Source organism: Drosophila mojavensis, unplaced genomic scaffold (genome assembly GCF_018153725.1).
Source record: "Drosophila mojavensis isolate 15081-1352.22 unplaced genomic scaffold, ASM1815372v1 contig_80, whole genome shotgun sequence".
Classification (NCBI taxonomy): domain Eukaryota; kingdom Metazoa; phylum Arthropoda; class Insecta; order Diptera; family Drosophilidae; genus Drosophila; species Drosophila mojavensis.
Window position 1 is genome coordinate 10419686 of NW_025318906.1, and position 22402 is coordinate 10442087.

A 22402-nucleotide genomic window follows, 5' to 3' on the forward strand; every position below is an offset into this window, starting at 1 on the left:
CAGACAAAAGTCAAAGCCAGCGGCAAAGCGGGAAATAGGTGGGAGGGAGGGAAGCGCGCAGCTACGTTTGCAGTGCGATAAATTCATATAAATCGCGTTAATTTAACCGCAAACGCAGTTTAAATAACTCAAATGACTTGGAAGCTGGCCAAGCTCTGGATTTTAGCTGCCAAGCACAAAAGGAAGCTCAATGACATTGGCTGCAAAATTTTGGAAAAATATGATAGAAAAAAAAACAGAAAAATCGAAAAATTTGGTTCGGGGCTTTAGCATAAACAGAGCTTAGTTGCATTTGCTAAGAGAAATTATATTTAATTATTTAAGTCCTCATAATATGCTTTCAACATATTGTAACATTTTATTTATTTTTTATTTAGCAGATAGAACTCATATGATATTAAAACTAGCTACTAAACTTCTAATCATACTTACATCTAATACTATAATAATAATATATCATAATTATATATACATTTTTGCTATATAAATTAAAGTAATTTCTATTGCAAGCCAATTTACAGTGGATTAATCTAGCGATTCAGTGGCTTCATTTCAGCTCGTGTCATTTGGCGCTAAGCCTGATAAAATGTCGATGTAACTTTAAAAGACAAACAAACAGAGCGTTATTTTCGCATTGCCATTGTCTTTCGCCTGAATGGAGCAGGAGGGCGCATAGGGGAGCCAAAGCAGACGCTATTCATAGCTGTATCTGAAATTACGCTGTGAAATGTTAGCCGCAATTTGTTTCGCTTTATAATGAGTTGTTTTGTACGCTTGGCGAGACGCCGACAGGGGATACCAGATAGCAGCAGGCTGCAGACCAAAAAGGAGCCGCAGCCCCACAGCCCCACTGCTGGAGGAGTAGCCTGAAATATGACCTCGTCTCGCTGCGAATTCGTTATGTGAATGTGAATCTGAATGTTAAAGCTGGTGTGGGCAGCTGGATAACATTCTGCTACATTCTGAAGCATTTGCAAATACGTTGGCTACATTTCATTATGCATGCCCCAATAAATCGGGCCATGTTAATTGCTGATAATTAATTTGTTGCCTGTTTTTATGCTTATTTCTTAATTGGGTCAATTAAGAAAACAAGAACAAAAACAGAAAACAACAAAAAAAATCACAACGATTTCAATTCGAAATATGCGCACTAAATTAAATTTAATGGCTCTACTAAGCTCGATCAAAATAAGCCGATTAACGCAAATGTGCGAAGGGTTGAAAGGGAAGATATATCGAGCGTGAGAGTGAAAGGGATGGAGGAGGAGAAGAGGTTGGGAATATGTAATGAATGAATATTTGATTTTAAATATATATTCACGATTAAGTAAGCATTGGAATTTTCATGGCTTATATTAGACAAGCATAATGGCTACGCTAATGCGGCCTGTTAATGGCCAAATGTTTGTATGTAAATGTTAATGTTAATTGCAATTGAGATATGTTAATGGGAATGTGATTATTATTGCTAACTTTTTATGCAGACACAACTTTGTTTTATAAGAGTTTTTGTTTATGTAAGCAAGGTATAAAAGAGAGAGAGAGAGAGAGAGAGAGAGAGAGGGGAGAGAGATAGAGAGAGATAGAGAGAGAGGTACTTTAGTTGGGGGTATTCGACTAGCAGATACCTTATTGATTGGGGCTTTTATGAAAGCTGAGGATTCTGAAATTTGCTAAATATTCTGATTTTTTTTACAGCTATTGATATAGTATTCGTATAGTATAATATATAAAAGAGTTTCAAAGAAATTATAAAGTTGATATTTATTACAGCTGCAGTGAATGAATGAATTTTTATATTGAATGATATGACTCTAGTTTAACATGTTTCACCTACACAATATAGAGGAACTGCATAATACTGAGGCTTCAGTATTAGCTCATTTACTTCATCTGTAGTGGAAACGCCAAGGAAGTCTCTTTTTCCTCAAGTTTGAAATGACAACGTACTCTTTTCTATATATTCCTTAACTTGTATAAAACATAATTAAATATAGAACTTGGCAAACTGTCAAAGTTATTCCACAAAAGTTTACAAAGACAAACAACAGATTGATTGTTAGATATACACACAACAGATATACTACATCAACCTCCTCTCTTCATCCCTTGTCAATTACCCCATGTTAATCTGCTTTATCAGCAGCATTAGCTTGACTTCTGGCCGCGCTTCTTCAACTGCTGTAAATAGCAAAAAGTTGTTTAACTTTTCCATTATTTATTAAACAACTTGACTTTTAAAATGCTCAGAAACAGCTCATCAGACTTTCAGCTCACTTTTCAGTGCTTAAAAGCAAATTTCTCTTTAAGTTCTCAGCCATTAAAAAAAGTTCCTTTACGGGCCATATTTTATTTAATTACTTAACAGCTGTTAAGCAAAAACTTCTGTTAAAAAGAGCAGAAGAGTGCAGCTCAACTATAATGCTATTGCTTTAAATAATCATTAAAGACTGACAGTAGGAGAGCTCTATAAATAAAATAAAGAAATAATTTGGGATGTCCTGTTAAGTATTAAAATAAAATATAAACAAGTTAACAGTAAGAGATTTTACATAACATCTCTTTTTAATTGGATATGCACTGATCGTAGTCGGAAAGCTATGTCAATGTAAATTCATTAACAGCTGCATTACATGATGACAAACTGGTTAACAGATCTTTTGCATAACAAATCTAACATTTGTAGCCATTAATGTTAAACAAAAACATCTGCGAATTCAATGAATCAAGATAACAGATAACAGTAACATGAAAATAAACTGTTTAACAGATCTTTAAGATAGCATATGCACAGCTGTTAATGTAAACTTCTGTTCACGTTAATGAATCATGTGAACAGCCGCTTAACATGCAGATAGCCTGCCTAACAGCTCAGCAACATAAGCTAAACCATATTTGAAGTCATAAACGTTAATTAAAAGCATCTGCTAATGAAAATGATTCATGCTCTCATAAATTACTCTCTACTTATATACATATACATACATATATTATGATCCCAACTTAAAATCTCTATGCAATGCACAATTATCTAGATATAATTGTTATAAATTTTGCACCTTCTCTCCGCCAAATGTGATTAGAGAGCGTGGCAAATGAATATTATATCATTTAGTGCATTATTAATTACGTTCACTTTGCAGCCAACAGAAATGTGGCAAAAAAGAAAACTCATTTATTCACGCTACATGAAAAACTACTGAGAGAAAAACTCAAGCACAGAGCACACACATAAGTGAAATGTCTTCATTAAGCTTTAGAACTCCATTTGCACAACATACAAATGGCTGGGTCGGTGGGTGCGAGGCAGGACGGTGCTGTGGTAGAGCAGCAGCAGCAGTGGCAAAGAGAGAGAGAGAGAGAGAGAGAATGTGGGGCGAAGGGTGGAGGGGCTGAGTGTTTCAGTCCGTAGACCGCAGCAAACGAAAGCAAACGGCTCATTGCGTTTCAATGGCAATCGCTGGACTGTAAAGGTTGAGCAGAGCAAAAAACAAGGAGTGAGAGAGAGAGGTAGACGGAGATGTTGGCGGTGTGGTAAGGTCTGCGGCTGATTCGGTGCCACGACTAGGCTGTCATTTCCGTTTCCGTTTAGACTTTTCATTTTCAATCGAGGGCAAAAGTTTTATTTTTTTTTTGACTGCGCTTTGATATACTCAATGAAAAGGATTATGAAGAAATGAGAATTGAGTAGAGTGTAGAAGAAGACGAAGAAGAAGAAGGCGAATTTGGGGTAAAGCATAGTACATAATGCTATATACATTAGCAGAAATCTTCAGTTATTTAAAAAAAAATATATTTTTTTATAAAATTTGTGTGGCAAGACCCAATAAAAGCAATTGCAAAAAAAAAAAAAAAGATTGTAATAAAAGTAAATTGATTTAGACTAGGAAGCTGTTTCTGGGTTTATTTAGAAGTTAAATTAACTCAATTTTATATAAAAATAATTGTTATTGCTTTGCTGCAAATATGTCAAGCATAAGATTTAATTCTGAATGAGTTGTCAAGGAAGCTCAAAGTCAAGTCGAATATGGTCTTCGAGCTCTGTCAAAGTCTTGCCTGTTTCATTATTTTTCCAATTGCAGTATGAATCATAATCCACGAAGTTGATAGAATATTTTAACAGCTGGAAGTTATGGATAACTTAAACAGTTGCTTTGGTCAGCAATTGATATAGTATACAAGAGTATAATATACTACTTTTATTTTGTATATATAATATATGTGTATATACAATTATATATATATCTAGTATACCATCTATAGCCAAAACGTTATAGGCATGCTTCACTGTTGCAAGGGTAGCCAATCGTATGCTGTGCCTTCTCTTCAGTTTCCTCGCTTTCATTTACCATTCTTTTTTTGTTGCCCCAAAATCGAAACAACCAACCTCTACCCTCTTGACCTTTTGCCACAAAAAAAAAAAAAAAAAAAAAACCAAGCCAATATAAAACAACAACAACATAAAGACAACTGAAAAAGTGTCAGGAAAAGTGTCTGGTTCGGGTTCATCGGGCTTAATAGCTCATTTGATGCTGGTCAGCTAAATGGAATGCCAAATGATGGGCACTTGGCTCAAAATGAAAAGAGCGAGAGCAGAGCAAAAAAAAAAAAAAAAAACAAGGAAAAGAGTAAATAGCCACGCCCCAAAGCAGAGAAAAAGTTTTGATTATTATGTGTTTGTTAATTTCTTTTTGTTTCATGCTTTTACTTAAATGCGCTTCATTTCAGCACAAAAACTTCAGAGAAAATTTAGCCAAATTTTTCTTTTGACTCGCTATTGCGCAAGCATTTGCCTTTTTCCTCATTTTCTAGCACTGTGTCATATATAAAATTTTACTTTAGTTCTTGGGTTTTGTTTTGTTTTGTCCAAAGAGGTCTTGTAACCAGCAACCCTTGAAATATTCATTGCATAGCTTGCAGCGACACAGGACACGTCCACAGGACACGCAGCGTTAATTGTTGCTGTTCATGACAGAGCCAACAACAACAGCAGCATCAGCAGCAGCAGAAAGAACACTCTAAAATGGCCATGAAAGCGGCTAGATGACTTGGCTGAAATTGAAAAATTTCTGCTGCATGGCAAACAACAACGATTTTTGCATAAATTTTTGTTGTGCCTTGCAAAAGGGACGAAACAGGGACTGGCAGCAGCACTTGTTCAATGGGGTCTCTTAATGAACTTACAAACATCCCACACACACACACGCGCACTTTGAGCAAACCGAATGTACAGCACAAGCACACTCACAAACGAGAAAATTCGCGGGCTGCTTCGGTTTTCATTGCACAATTTGGTTTCGTTCAGTTCTATTCAGTTTGATTCAGTTCAGTTCAGTTCAGCTCAGTTCAGTTCAGTTTGTATATACATATGTACCAACAGCACAGACATGTTATAGAAATACTATATATATACATATAAGCATAATGACTGATGGAATGAAAGAACTTTTATTAGTTTATTAAGGAATTAGAGAAGTCTGAAGGATTCTAGCTGAAAGCTAGACTCTTCGAGAGTCAATAATAAAATGCATGAATAATGCAATTGAATAATTTAGAATGACAAAAAATTAAAGTATAAAATTAAGTATAAATAAATAAAAAAATTTATATATATATCTAAAAACTTAAATTAAAAAATTTTAAAAATTCGGTTGATTTCAGCAACTAAAAGACACAAACTAAAAAAATTTAAAGAAATAAAAATTAAGAAAATGAAATTATAAAAAATATAATAAAGAAAAAGAGCATACAAAAAATAATAATAAGAAAAACAAAATATTGTATTAGTAAAAAAATGAATTAATAATAAATAAATAAAATGAAATTAAAAAAAATTATAAAAATGTAATTATTAATTATGTAATGCATAGACAATAAAACTATTTAATAATAATTACTAAAGAAGAATAATTAACACCAAAAAACAAAATTTGAAAAAAAAAAAAACAAAACTTTAAAAGGAAAAAAAAAAAACAAAACGTTTTTGTGTATTTAAAAAATAAAAATAAAAAAATTATTTAAAAAAGTAAAAATAAATTGCAATTTATGTACATATTTATATGCAAAAGATTTAAGCTCATTGAACTATATTCGTTTATAGTTATTAAATATAGTATATACGACTATATTCATTTATAATTATTAAATACAATATGTTATGAAACTGCCCTCGCAATTTGAGCGCCTTTTGGACTTGAGTTACTTACGGCCCAATAGAAATTTAGTACAGGATCAAGCGAAGCGAAACGTTTGTGTGTGTGTGTGTGTGTGAGTGTGTGTGTGGGTGTGTGGGTGTGAGGGCCTAATGAAAGGGACAACTGTGACGCAAATGGAACGATTTCGAAATACAGCCACATATATCCGAAACTGTTGGCATATAGTGCTCTACACACACACACACACACACACACATATACGAGTGTGAGCTGATGAAAAATGCGCTGCTAAAAGAAGGTCAAAATGCAGCAACATTACGAGCGCCTATGAATGAATAGATGAATGAATGAATGAATAAATGGCTGAATGGATGAGTTGGTTGGTTGCTTGGTTGGATGGATGGATGGATGGACTGAAATGAATTGAATTTGTTGAAAACGCATCAATTCAAATTCAATCAAATGAAAATAATCGTTATTTAACTGAACTGGAAAATTAAATTTTGCCAGCCAACCTTTTTGGGTTTTCCATTTGGGTGTTGCTTTTGTTTTTCCTTTTTGTTTATGCGAATTGACAATTTTTGCCATTTTTGTTGATTTGTGAGCCTTTCTGTGTCTTTTGATTTCAATTAGTTTTGCATATGCAGATTAAGAGCTTGCTTTGTGCCTATCTAATTGGCGTTTGAGGCAGGGCACAAACGGAATTGGTCTCCAAACTAGGGAGAAGAAATTATGAAAGCAATTTGAGCAAAAATAACTTCATAGATGAACAAAATGTGGGCGAATGTTATTTGGATTTTCTTTTAATTTATGTCTATTAATTTATGTCTATTATGTAAAATTTATTATTAACTAATTTTTATTTATGGATTTTTAACTTCTTACTAATTTTTTGCAATCAATTTGGATTCATTTTATTTATTTCTTTTTAATTTTGATCAATATTCATGTAATATTTTTTATTAATTCATATGTATATATTAGAAAAATTTATTTACTCCCATATTAATTCGTTTGAAGAATTAATTTTACTTTGAATTATTTTACATTTTTTTTTATAAATTATTGTGTAGAATAAATTTTATTTAAATTAAATAATATTTATATATTATATTGATATTTTATATTGATATTTTTGTATGAGTTTTTATATTTATATATTTGTATTATTTATGTATTCCATTAATAATTTTTTCAAAGAATTATTATTATTATTATTTTTTTTTGAGCCTGACTTTTTGTGTAATTTATTACAAACTCAAGATTTTTAGATAATAACGAGACATTTCCATAATATTTTCTTTATCTTGTACTATATGTATCCCACATGATGACCATAAAAACTGACTTGTGTCTGCATCTATTATAATCTCAGCATAAACATCAGCTCCACTTAGAAAACAACTGAGACAAAAGTCTTAAAGCTTAAAGTTTAAAAGCTTAAAGTTTAAAGCTTAAAGCTTAAAGTCTTAAAGTTAGCTAACAATCCAAATGCCATGTAACGAACTATAAAAAAACAACACATGCCTAGGGGTGGGGGCATGGCAATGGCTAAGCCAAGGGCGAGATAAGGGAAAGCCAAGCAAATCGATGATAAGAGTAAACAAAACGCATGTGGAAGCCCTACGTAAAGCCAATTAATCTTTGCTTTGATGCAGACACACACACACACACCTACACACGCACAGGTGGAAAGATAACAGTTGCAACACAAGCATGCAACAAAATGTTGCATGATTGTGCCCCAATCTCTCCCCGTTCCTTCCTCTTTCGCAGCCAATGCCAATCATAATCCTTTCCCTTTCCCTGCCATTCGTCCAGTTGCAGTCAGCTGTGTAATGTGCTTATGTGCTGATTGCGACCAGTGGAATGCAGCTTAAAGCTATTGCTTCGTTTGTTTTTTGTTGAGGGGGCGTGGCATATTACGTATACGCAATCATTGCCAACAGCTATGACGCACCTTATAAGATCCGTAGGTTAATTCATTGATAGGCATATAGTCATCTAATATCTTTCATTTAGTAAATTACTATGAAATGAGTTGAGACAGGTGCAAGGAAGGTGATTTAATTCAGAGTGTTTCTTAATGGCATAAGAATTCATTTGGTTTAATTAGAGGAAGGCCTTAAATTAAGTAGTTGCTCAATTGCCTGACTAAATTATACTTTATTTGCTAAAACAGCAGCAGTTCGATAACGATCGATTTTTATCGATTGGATTAGATTGACTCAGCTGTTGTTTATGATCAAGAATTTCTGTGTGTTCCATTTGAGTAGAAAACTTATTCATTCCTGATCATTTTTCCTCAATAGTTTTTGGGGTTAGAAGTTCCTCAAGGTGGAGTTTGATTCAAATTGGATTTCCCCATTTTTCCGATTGGCAGAAACTGTCTTTTAGAGTTTTACATTCACGAACCCAAATTCGAATGATTAAGCTTCTGTTAATCTGTTTTTTTGATAGACAAAGAATTTTATATACACAGCTTGAGGGCGTGGTATATCGAAAAATCGATATATTACAAACCTATTGAGTTAAAATATTCAAATTATGGATAATCAATTGGTCCAGAGATATATGCATATATGTATATATGGAGATATATATTTAATTTGTTAATAACTACTCTTTTTCAGAAATGCTGATTTTTTACTTTATTCTACACTTATTGGAATGTGTATCATGCAGTCGGTCATGCTCGTCTGCAACATTCTCGCTTGTTTCATGTTCATTTCACTGTAATCTCTTATTAAGATAATTGTACAAAGAATTCTCGAATTGTTTAAATACGTCTTTATTGTGCACCTGGTTTACTCAATTGTCTCTCTCTCTCTTTCTCTCTCTTTCAACAATATATTTTTAGCCAAGTCTCATTATTGAAATGGGTCCTCAATGGTCTATTTATTTGACAACATTTTACAATTAAGTGCAAAATTTGTAGCGTGACAAGGCAGCAACTGTACTGAAAGCCACGCCCCCAAAAATAAACTTTAGCTGCGTCTATTTGTTTGTTTTGTCAGCGTAGACAAGAAGAGCTAAATAGGTATGGATAAATGTATGGAGGCAGGGAGAGAGAGAGAGAGAGAGAGAGATAGAGAGAGTCATGTGTGTGCGACATGTCAGGCATTAAGTGAAATTTAAACCTGAACGCCTTTTGGCATGTGTGAGTGTGTGTGGGAATGCGTATGTGTATTCCTTATTGTTGCCTTAGTGAAATTTAATTAATGACAAACAACTTTTCATTGTTTTTCATTCTTCTTTTTTTGCGCTTTCGTTGTTTGTCTTTTGCTTTGCACGCGCCGGAAATGTATTCACATCCGTTTGAACAAAAAATTTTCCATTGTTTCAATAGGGGGAGGCCTGGCTGTGTGTGTGTGTGTGTGTGTGTCGTATGACATAATTACAGACACATAAAAGGCGCCTTGAAGCCATACAACATGACCATGCCATGGCTCAATAAAGGACTCCTTCTGCCTATGTCCTTGGCAGGCCGTCAGCTGTTAACAGCGCTGGCAAAGGGTCTGCAGCGATTAGAGCACATAAAACTTAGGCCCAGACATGGCCCAGCATTAGGCCCCAACGGGCTGGCCATAATTGACAGCTGCGCCAACGATTCACTTGACCTCGCACACAGTGAATACCAAATCCCCTTCCCCACCCACCCACACAGCTGCTGCTGCTGCTGCGCGTTTGCATATTAAACATTTAGCTGCAGTCACACCCAACCTATACACACACACACACACATGCACAGAGACGAGCACGCACACAATAGCAATTGACCGTGAAATTGTTGGCAACTGCAAGCTGACCATGATTGAAGTGGCCATCGCTGGCTTTCAACTTTGCACCATTTACCTGCTTTATTTATGCTCGCTCGGGAATGCTCGAGAGGAGTTTATTGGCTGTGCGAAATATTCATCTGTGTGTTGGCGAGTGGAAGTGGAGGACTTGAAATTTGTTTTATTGTGTAGTTTTGTTTAATAAACACTTAAGTTTTGATATCCCCAATGGAGGTGTGGTAGACGAAGACTTACAATTACCTCTAGAATGCATACTTCAAGCTGTATTAAAGCAGAGAGAACTGTAGGGCATTCTACAAAGAAATATATGTAGCATTACGTACTTAACACCATAATGCCCCGATAAGACTACACTGAAGAAAGAGGTATTTATTCCTAAATTAAATTTAGTAAATTTACTAAATGGAACATTAAAGCTTCATAAGTAGGAAATATACTAGATTAAAGGAGATAGCCTATAGACTCTATAGACTGTATAAACATTATAGACTCAATAGACTCCATAGACCCTATAGACTGTATAGACTCTATAGACTTTATAGACTCATAGACCATATAGAAAATACATATAAATTCTATATGCTTTATGCCAAATTGCAAATTATATTACATTATTTACAACATATAAATTATATTACCTACTTTACAAACCATCCTTACAATGATATGTAGGAAATGTGTCCTTATGAAAATATCAAAATTTAATTTCAATATAATTCTCGATAGAGTATTATAAGTTAGTTAAGCTCGACTACAATGCGCTAAGTTTTTTTCGTACGCTGCCCGCACAGTCGACCATAAAACACACACACTCTCCAGGTAAGCTCTTAAGGCGAGCAAAAGTAAAACAGTTTATGGCATTTAAAAATAATTTATGATATTCTGCATGAAACTTGTGAAAACTTTGCTAAAAGTGTAAACAAAACAAAGGCAGCTAAAGGTAGCTGAAAATACCCTAAAGTATATAATAATAAACCCTTCTTCGGTAAGGGGATCAAAATGGAAATTTTAGCTTATTCTTTTATATAGTCAGAGACTTTGATATTGTACTTATTAGTTAAGGAGATTAAGCCTTAGATGATTATGGACTTGCTACATTCAATATCAATAAATCATATTGAACGAAATAGTCATTTTATGAAAATTAAAAATTAATATAAATTAAATAACATATTTTTCTGTAAAGTAAAGTAAAAAATATAAAAATAAAATAAAGTTAAAGTTTTAGCAAATAATATATAAAAATCTTAAACTTCATCTTTTTAGAATCGCATAGATGGGCAATTTAGAATACAATATTTATTATATATTTTAACATCGTATCTCCTATCATTTATCACCTTTTAAAATCTAACATATTTTACACAAATTTCAATCTTTAAACCTTTTCCCTCAATGGGTATCTCAAAGTGCAGTTAGAGCAGCTCAGTTCTGGCAGAAAGCCCCAACTGCTGTGTGGGCATTCAAATGCATTGCATGCAAATGCCACAAATAGTAACAAGTTGTTTTTAGTTGTTGTAAAGTTTGTTTTCCATGAATTTGCCATTTTACCCCACAACCCCTCTCTCCCCTCTCGCGCTCTTTACACACTCTCTGTGTCACTTCTATGGAAAAATTCCCCCATTGCATTCAATTATTCACACTTGGCCGCAAATCAAACAGATTTGCAAATTATGCAAGCCGCCTGTGGTTAAAGCGAACACTGGGGGGCGTGGAAAATTTTGTGGCCAGGCTAATAATTATGTAGTAACGAAATAGATGGTAGAGAGAGAGAGAGAGGGAGAGAGTGCGGAGAGTAGAGCAATTTAAGCATTTGGCAGAGTCGACTTGGCCTTTGGCAGAAATTCAATCCTAGGCCGTCAGATTGAGGCTTCGAGCCAAATTTCACAGGTCTGTAGGCTGTTAAATGAATCAGAATATTGGCCAAGACATTGTTGTGGTTTAGCCATGTTGTTGCAGGTTGCTCGTTGCACATTGCACGTTGCATGCCCCAGCTTCGGCATGTGTGTTGCATGTGGGCCATTGCCACAAATTTCAATATGCACATTCCTATGAGTTAGCTCACGGGCTTTGTATCCAACACTGGCGTGCCAAAAGCATTTTAGCATTTAATTAACAAATAACAAACATGACTTCGAGTCTGGTCTTAAAACGTATTTGCGGCCAGCTGATAAGCGTAGATAATCATATTGAAATGGGAAAAGACTCGGTGATCCATATAGAAGCACTTCAGGCAAATTGGTAAGGGAGAATCAAACAAAGAAGTTACGTGGAAAAATTAAATAACTGGTGAGTGTAGGCAGTAACAGCAGCGAAGCTCCACAAAAAGTTTGTTTGAATTTAAGTAATGCAATGTAAAGCGAAGGGAGAAGCAATGCGAGAAGCTAAACATAAAGTAAAGTAGGAGTAGAGCCTGAAAAGGCTACAAGTAAAAGGAGAAGTTCAAGGAAAGAGGTGTTTAAAATTAAGAAGGAGAGAGAGACATAGAGAGGGAGGGGGAGAGAGAGAAGCACAACAAAGTATAGAGAGGCTATGCAAAAAGAAAATTAAAGGGTGTTACAAAATAGAAAAACTTGTAAATGGGAAAAATTGAAAGAATAGAAACTTGAACTGCCTTGAAATATATAGAAAAAGAGAGTTCATAGAAAAATTAGAGGGAAACGGAGAGACAAGAAAAAAAGAGGCAGTGTGAGAAAGAGAGAGACTAAAAATGAGAGTCTGATAGGAAGAGGCTAGGGCGAATGTAGAAGTAATGAGCAACAGAGAGAGAAGTTTATATTTATTTAGGGATTCCGAGAGAATGAGAAGAAGATAGAGGCATAAAGAAAGTGGTAGACAGAGAGAGAAAGAGCGAGAGGAAGACAGAATCATAACCAATAATACCAATCAAATAAATTAAGTAAACAAGAAAATAAAAGGAGAAGCTTCAACAAGTAAGCCCGAAGCAAAACCAAAAGTCAACCTAATAAAAAACTCTACGTTGTGCCATAATTTGCATGTTAAAGCATAAATTCATGCTGTAAAGCATTTGTGTCTCAAAATTCAACAAAAATCACGCTTTAACGGAAAACTTCAACACTTTCTTAAACTTTTCGTTCGCTTCTTGTATAAATTTGATTTGCTGCATGTTAAAAAGTTTTGATTTATTATTGTGTCTACAATTTATCTTATCAAAACATCATTTAAATTTAAATAACAACAAATCTGAGAGCACTTATTCGCCTTTTCCTCCACTGCCAATTCTTCTTTTCTTCTCCTTTGTTGCTGTTGTCGTTGTTGTAAATTGTTGTTTGCTTTGAACTTGTTGTATTCATGGAAATTTATCTACGGCCTAAACACAACACCCACACACGCACACACATAGAGTCAGCATGATAAATGCGAGTTTTCTTTAGGTTTGTTTGTCTGCGTTGAAATGCCTAAAAATGTGTTTGCGGTTGCTTTTGAGAACTGAACTGAGCAAAAAAAAAAAAAAAAAAAAACATTTGCCAGTCACGATGTTTTCCTTTTGCGTGCCTGAGTTGGGTATTATAATTCTATGATGGTTAGTGTAACGCCCACAAGGATGATTGGCTGCATGATTCTCTCTCTCTATCTCTCTGGTTTTTGTGATATAAGAATATGTTAAAAGAAAATTCTATTTCGATTATGAGTCGAGTAGTAACGTCAACTACTTGTTGAGCATGAAAGCTGGATGTAAAGGCTTTGCCATTTTCGAAACTGCTAACGATGTTGTAGGAAATGTTCTTTTGAGAGATCTATTCAGATAGCTGTGATAGTCTAAAACAGAACTTGAATTCACTTTTAAGCACTTACTCCCTTTCTCTCTCTCTCTCTGTCTGTTTCTTCTGCCCTGTGTTAATTAGTCTCTTAAGTGTCATAGCTGAAAATTACAATCAATATAGTCGTTCCAAACGAGATATACAGTTCTAAGGACTAAGTATTGGATGCAAAATCTTACTGATAAACTAGATATCAACATCTAAATTAAGAGCAATACGTGTTCAGCCTAATATTCATTGTGCATTATTTTCAAAATATTAACCTCATCGCCAATTCATGTAAATATCTTCCTAGAGCATTCAATATTCAACAAGAATTTTTCTCATTATTTTTGGTTTTTGGATTATGTGGTCTTCTTCGTTTTGCTTACTTATGTTGGTGTTGCCGCAAAGAGTACAGAAATGTGAATACCTTTACATACATATACATATATATATATATATAGTCTGTGGCTGACTTACCTTGCCATGTTGACGATACGCAGCTGCTCACTTTTCCGTGCCCTCCAAGCAAAAAAATCTGAAGACGAAGCAAATTGTTAGCGTTCTTAATTTTTGGCCTTCGCAGGACTTGCTGCCGTGCGCGTCCTTGAATCAGGCTCGAAATGTCATTGAGTATCTGGCCGTAGTCGAGGGGTGTGTTGGCATGTTTACAATGCTCAGGTCTTGGCCGCAAACTAAATCAACGTTCTTTGGCAGCACTGCGCAGGGAGAGGGGGGGAGCTAAGAGAGCACCCACACACGCACAGAGTCTGAGATAATGCTGATGATGCTCTGATGATGATTACCGCAATGCTATCAGAGGCACTCACTCCGGCCCGGCCTGGCTCATCGTTTATCTCTGTCGCTCTTGTCTGGTCTGGTCGGCTGCCACTATCTGATTCGAAGACTTTTAATCCTGATTGTGAATGGGAATGTGTATGTGAATGTGGATAGGCCGTGTGCTACCTTGTTGCGTGATTGAGTTTGGATTTATGCCTCAAGTGCTGCTTGGGGATTTGCCTCAAGCAGCAGCCGCCCGGCCTATGCGGCGTATGTTCAATACACACACACACTCATCTACTGATGTGTAGGTGTAACTGTGTGCATCGAGAGCTATTTGTTTTCCTTTTGCCTCTTTGCAAGCGTTTTGATTGGAGATTTGAGATTTGAGTCCAAATGATTCGAACGTTTTGCTCTGTAAAAAAAAAAAGAGCAAAGAAATGAAATAACAATATAGACAGGAAACTTTATTTTAGTTGTTGCTGTGCGTTGGTGTGTGTATGTGTGTGTGTGTGTGTTTGTGTATGCGTGGGTATGTTTTTCTGCTTTATTTGATTTGCTGCTTTACATTTACATTTACATTTGCATTTACATAAGCATCAACATCATTAATATTGCAAAGGCATATCAATATATAAGCACTCTGCTGCCGATGAATGCTGTGCCTTAGTGTGACTGTCAGAGCGTGTGTGTGCGTGCGCACGTGTGTGTGAGAGAATGTCTGCAGCCCTGCAGGAAACAAATTGTATTCAAAGACAACGAGCCGGACTTTTCAGCTGTTTGTCAGGCTAAAAGGCAGCAAGTGAGCTGTGGCAACAGTTAAATAAATAAATACAAGTATTTTTAACTAAAAAAAAGACTTAATATGGATAAAAATGAAGTAAAATTAACCATAAAAATAATTATCTTAAAAAGAATATAAATAAAAAACCAATAAAATACTAATTGTTTGTTCAATCTAATATTTTTTTTGTAATAAAAATAAATAACACAATAAATAAATAGAATAGTAAAAAATAAAAAATTAAATAAAATTTTAAAAATATTAAAAAAATATATATATATATTTAGTACATAAAATATATACCTATTATTGTAATTATTAAAAATAACTATTCCACTTCTCAACAAAGTTAGAACGGAATCACAGCTCGCATATGACAGGTCGCGAGATCAGCCGAATAAAATTCTATTCAATCTCTCTCGCTCTGAGCAAGAGACTTCGGCTATTCGGTTGAGCGCTTTGAGTTGAACTATTCATGTGACGCTCATTTCACGAACTTCGTTTGGCGATACGATCGACGTTCGTAAAAGACTCAGTGTGTGAGCAATAGCCCAAGTCTCCTCTCTATCACATACGCACACCAGTTCATGTAGCTATAGATGTATTTAGCGAACGTCGTCTTCGCATACATGCACAAAAGGCCTCGTTTGACTCAACCAAAAGTTTGGAAAAAACTCAGAGCGGAAAAACGAAAAAAGGCTTCCATACGATCGCGAACGAACTCGCTGAAGAAACGACAGAGTCGATAGCTCCCTGAGTTTTTTCTCAAAGCTAAAAGTACTCTTGTTTATCCGCTCACTGTAAATATAATCGAAGCCCTGAATAGCTGAGGTTGTTGAACTCCTGTTGGTAATAACAAAAATTCCTAAGTAAAAATTTTACTAAACGCTAATCACTTTCATATTCATGCAAATAGCATGTTTATCTTTTGCTAAAAAAAATAAATAAAAAAATGTTTAATATAAACTTGTAAGACATTTTTACAAAATAAAGTATATTAAATACTTATAAAACACCTGCCAAAAGAATATTTGCAAGCATTTCAATATTGCACGTGTCAAACGTATGTTTATTCATGCATTTTTCACAGGATTTTCTGCTCTGTTCTCTCTTTTCCTTTTCCTTTTCGTTTTCGTTTCTTTTTGCTGCTTTAAGCGTTTCCGTTATTTCATTTCCGCAACAAATTTGATGCGGCTTACATATATCATACGCCGCGTGTGCTGTCACTTCATGCACACGCACACAAACATACAGTCACACACACACACACACCATGCATATTGAACCACATAAATCTCTCTTTGGGAATTGCCATTCAAATGGCAAATGCAATAATAATTCGCAGCTCAAACAACTTGGAGCGAGTCGTGGAGCTGTGGGCGATGTCACAGCGTTATATATGGAATATTGGGGAGGGCGTCTGACATCCCTCAAGTTCATTCAGTTTGATTTGTTTGGTTGTTTTTAGTGTTGTTTGCATTGTCGAAGCGTTTATCATGCTCAGGTTCATGATTGATTATAATACGGGTATTAATTTAGCAAAAGGTCTGAGGGTGGCACACACACCCACCCCGTTCCCCCCCAAACTAATCGACGTTGACTGCAATTCGAGAAGTGCCTGACTGGGCAGGGCTGGGCTTGATGCGGTTCAATTGTAAAAGGGCGTCAAAACAATGCATGCAAAGCTCACTCAGCTCCTTCAGCCAGGACAAGCATTGGGGGCACTCACACCAAAAAGAAAGGCACGTTTTTTATAGCTTCCTGAAGGGTGTGTGTGTGTGTGAGAGTGTGCGTGTGTTATCAGCTGTTTGCTGCTCGTGTTATGACTGTAACGGAAATGTACAAGCAACAACAACAGCAGCAAATAACAATAAAAATAACAGCAAAGCAGGAAGAAAACAGCCCAAACGGAAGCAGCGCCGCCGCTGTCAAGAAACACTAACACACTAACCGATAAAAATAGAAAATACCAAACAAACAAAAAAATAATAAAATAAAATAAAATAGAGAGAGAAAAAAATTCAACTAGCAACCGAAAAGAAAGCAAACTACTCCACATATACGTATTATAACAGCCCCCAAAAACAATGGCGACGAAGTTGGCGCAAAATAAAAAATAAAACAAAACGAGAAAAAGTAAAAAAAAAGTAAAAAAAAGGGAACGGCTGACGCCTCCCCCTGGGCCAAAACAAAAGCCCTTTGAGGTGCAGCTAGACAAATCAAACAAAACAAAAACAACAACGGCAACAAAAAAGGCAAATAGGCAGCTGGCATTACTTGGCAGTTGACAAAGTAGGGGTAGTCCCTTCTGAAGTGGAAATCGTTAAAATATGTCAGCTGAGCACATAGATAAATTGCCTTAAGAAATTGTTAGGAAGTTAAATGAATGAATACATTTTTTCAATTTAAACATATGTATATTTATATAAAAAAAAAAAAATATATATATATATATTTTTTATTTTTTTTATTTAAAAAATAGAAATATATATTTTATTTTAGATAAATATTTTTTTGTTAGTTATCTTTTTAAGAAAATGCATTTAATATATTTAAGTTAATTAAATTATTATTTTATTATAAATATACTTTTATATCTATTCAAAAAAATTATACAAAAAAAACACATTATAAATATAATGATAATAATAGTACAATAAATAATCATGTATAATTATATTTATTTACAATAATATTTCTGATTTAATTTTTTTTAATATAATAACAATAAATAAGTACATTTTTAACAACATTTTACGTTAATATAATAAATAAAATTATAAGAACAATAATAAAAACTTTAATAAAAAAAAATCATTAAATATATTTATATTATTTTTATTTTGCATAAAATTTGTATACCTTATTATTTGCCTTCTATTTTATTTACCTAATTCTTGCTTTAAAAATAATCTGCCTCATTATAATCACAACAGACAATAACAATACCAAGATCAATAACTCTAATCCTAATAAACAATCATGCTCATAAATATTCATTTGACAGGCATACCCCTAATGCTGCAACTCGTCCGTGTCCATGTGCGAGCCCTTTGCGGCTTATTTGGGGCCATGCGGCGCTCCCTTTTTGCTGTCGAAAGCAGCTGCCATGGCAAACAGCAAAACAGCGACTCTATCAAGCACACACACACACACACACATACACCCATATACATATATATGGAATAACACAAACACAAACATTCACATTCGAGTGTGGCTCTGCCATCAGCGAAATAGTCGGAACAAAGCGCTCGCTTATTAGTATGCAAAACTGATAATCAATACTGAGTACTCGATGCTCTGCATGAGTACTCAATGCTCGGATCTAAAGTGTGGCTATTATGGCACATTTATGCTGGTCTTTGCACATTTGCATACGTGTTTTGGGACACTGTGCAGCCCCAACCAACCAACCTCCCAAGCGCTCAACCGCCCAGCCGTGCCCAAGCTTATGAAAAAATAGAACTTTGTGTGCTCGAGTCTCGAATTCACTTTTCTTTTTTACATTCGTTAGAAAATTTATGAAAAAAATGGGTGTGTGCTAATATGTTGTTTTTGTTGTTTTTGTATTAGTTGTTTATGTGTAGAACACCTTGACGTGTTGGGGGCAAAGCCGTCCTGGGGGCAACATGACATCGCCTTAAATATCCTGTCAAAGCCAAGCAATGAGAAGCAATTGATAAAAAAAATATATGTGCAAAGGCGCAATTTAATTGAGAGAAGATGGTTTCAACACATATTGCAAGCCCTTGGGGAACTGATATTCGATAGGTTTGTAAAATATATGTAGACAAATTTATAAGGAAAATAATAATAAAGCTGGAGTAAGTTCACATGTTTCTTGAAATTTTTAAAAGTGTTTGAAGACATTTCATTTGGTTTGTTTATTTTATTTGTATTATTATTTTTTTAGAAATACATAAAAAGAATATAATAGCAGGCATATAGAACAAAGCCTCAGGGTACCTCAAATTGTAGATAAATTTCCGGAGATAGCTTTAAGGGAGATTAAATTAAATCATAAAAATTTAACAAATTGGTCATTATAACTTTTCATATGCTGCTTATTTAATCGCCCATTAAAGCCAAGCTAAGCCTGATAACAAAACTTACAACTTAGTTATTTAGCTAAGCAAAAAAATAAATAAAAATAAAATAAAATAAAATAAAAAGATAGAATAAATAATTAAACAAATATGTTAAATATTTTATTCGACTGCTGAAAAATATTTGCCTTTTATTAAATCATTTTCAGAACTTGCTCAATTTGTTAAAGCAACGGTACTTTGACAAGCCAGCTATAATGATTACAAACATATTGAAGCCTAAAAACAATATTTGCTTACCGCATTGCATTAAAACAAATGTTAAATTGAGTCTTAAAGCTTAAGGCAATACTTGCAGATATAAATGGCATGGAAAGTATTTGCTAGCAAATATGAAATGAAAATAAAGTGCGAGCCGCTTAAGCTGCAAAGGCTTAACTAGATGACTGATAGACCACATACACACACACACACCCACTCACCCAGACGTGTAATCGAAAAAAAAGGGGAACATGATTTTATCGATTCGAGCCGGTAAGCCTTTTCAGCTCAACAATCTGGCCAAGCTGCATGCCATACATAAGAAAACATACACATGAACATGGCTTATGCTGGCTTATTGCACCTTGAGAGCATACAAAGACACGCACACCCACACAGGCACTTAGATGAGTGTGTGTCTGGCTGATGCCGAGTTACAGAAAGCGTAGCATACTTATGTGCGCTCTCATTGTACAATAAGACGCTTAATAATAGTAAGGCGCTACGTGCAAATGGTTACGGCTAGTAATAGACATAGGCATAGCCCAACACACACACACACACACACCAATACATGTACAACAAATGTGACAGCAAGTGGCCAGGGCCAAGACATGTAACTGAGTCGCTTTGCCGAGTTGAAGTTGCGACTGAAAATTGGCTCATGTGTTATTGTTTTTACAGTGTGTATGTGAGTAATCATTTGTGTATGTGTGTGTGCTAGTTGCCTTTTAGTTGTTGTTGTTGTTGCCTTTGCCACTGCTGATGTTTTTTTATAATTACTTGCAATGGAGGTTACGCCGTCTCTTTCTGTGTGCGTGTGTGTGTGTGTTTGTGTGTTATTGTTGTTGTGGGCTTTGGCATTGTTGTTAAGCACATATAGCGGTAATTTAATTAACATACATAAACACAAAAGCACACGCACACATACACCTACATATGGTGTGTGGCACGCTTTGGGGCATTGTTATACTTACAAAGCGATTGACGACTTTAGCCCTTGTAATCGATATTTCAATTAAAGTTAGGTTTTCATATGCACAACAAGTAACTGTTTTTGTTTTTATAAAGAACTATTTATGCTGTATTTATATTTAATGCAAACAGTGTAAGCTTATAGGGGGACCTTCAATTGTTTTCATTACATTTAGTTTACTGTTGGGGAAGTAAGTTTTATGTTGGTAACTATATTTAATTTTTCTAGTTATATTCCTATACATTTAGTTATATGTATATTTCCATATACATATATAAAAAAAATAAATATTTATATATATTTTTTTGTCATATAAAATCTATTTGTTTTTTTTTTTTTTTTTGTATATTAATGGTTTTCTATTTATTCATATACACGTATAATTTTTTTTTAATGGCCACATGTGTTGTTATTTTCTTTTTGCCACCAAATGTTTTTTTTTTTTTTTTTTTTTATTTTTTATTATTTATTTAAATTTTGACCGAATTTATATTTTAGTATTTTCATTATAGGATTTTAATACATATTTATTTTTATCATATCTGGCTTTCCAATTATTTTTTTAACACGAATTCCTATACATAAATACTTTTTTATTGTATTTTTTTTTTTCCTAATTTGCATATACTTTAATTCATTTATTGCATGCTTTTTGTATAAAGTTTTTTTATATTTAGGTATTTATTTTTATTATTATTTTTCATGTATTTTTCTTAATGAAATGCATACATTTTTGACTTGATTTAAATATTATATATAATTTTATTTTTATTTTTTAAAATCTTGTAGATTTTGTATGCTTTTATTTCAACTAGTTTCCGTTTATGAATTTTTTTTTTATAATTATTGGTTTATTAATTATTATGCTTTATTAAATTTAAACACATTTTTCATTTACTTTGTCCAACAAATTTCGCATCGATTTAAGCTTTTTTGCACTATATATAATTAATAATATTTTAAAATTATATATTATATTCTAAATTCTTTGTTAATTATTATTAATTTATTGTATATTTATGTATTCATATATGGTAATATTTTTTAAATAGCACACATAAATTTGTTGTTTTAATTAATATTTCTACTACATTTGTTTTAGAGTACAAAAAACACGCGTTTATCTAGTCTAAGAGCGCGACGCATGCCGCCGCTAGTTGCACGTAGCGCGTTGCATGCAGTTGGGTTGCGAAATTGGTAGCGGTACACAACCGTTAGGCGACGCGTTCGGCGAGCGAATAACAAACAAAGCCCGCAAAATACAACTGCCACAGCTGCTACTACGAATTGGCAGTGTTGCCGTGCTGCAAGCGACGCGTGCGCAGTGCACGGAGAGCGATAGCTGCTGACAAAACATCTGTGTTTTTGTTATGCTTGGCGTTAGAGGCGGTGGGCGTGGTGGGCACACACATGTGTCTTGATATGTATATATATATATGTGTGCGTATGTGTGTGTGTGTGTTGCGGCTGCCAAGACGTTTCCCGGAAATGAAGCAAACAACAACAATTAAATTTGCGCTCAGTGTGTGCGTGGAACAGTTATTTCAATTAAAATGCATATGTATATGTATGTATATAGATACGTTTACAATTTTTTGTTGTTCTTACTGTTGTCAAACAATTGGAGCGGCAATGACAACAGGACGAACCATGTCCTGCCAGGACATGCTTTGCGACACATTTCAGCTGCAAATGAATTAAAATGACAACAACAACAAAAACAGCCAAGAAGAATGTTTGCTGTGCGCCGGATATGCATGCAATGACTTAACAACCATCAAGCACAGACACCGACACCGACACACACACACACATACACACACACTGGCG

At 34.4% G+C, this 22402-nt stretch overlaps 1 protein-coding gene across 1 annotated transcript in view; it reads right to left on the reverse strand.

Moving 5' to 3' along the window:
* The window catches only part of LOC6579378, a 91946-nt gene extending 71160 nt beyond the window's left edge, over positions 1–20786 (reverse strand). Inside the window, exons 1-2 of the mRNA XM_032730675.2 lie at positions 20574–20786; positions 14203–14917 (exon numbers count right to left, since the gene is read on the reverse strand). The gene's annotated coding sequence lies outside the window, so the exon portion shown is untranslated. The remainder of the gene's footprint in view (positions 1–14202; positions 14918–20573) is intronic.
* Positions 20787–22402: the final 1616 nt, after the last annotated feature.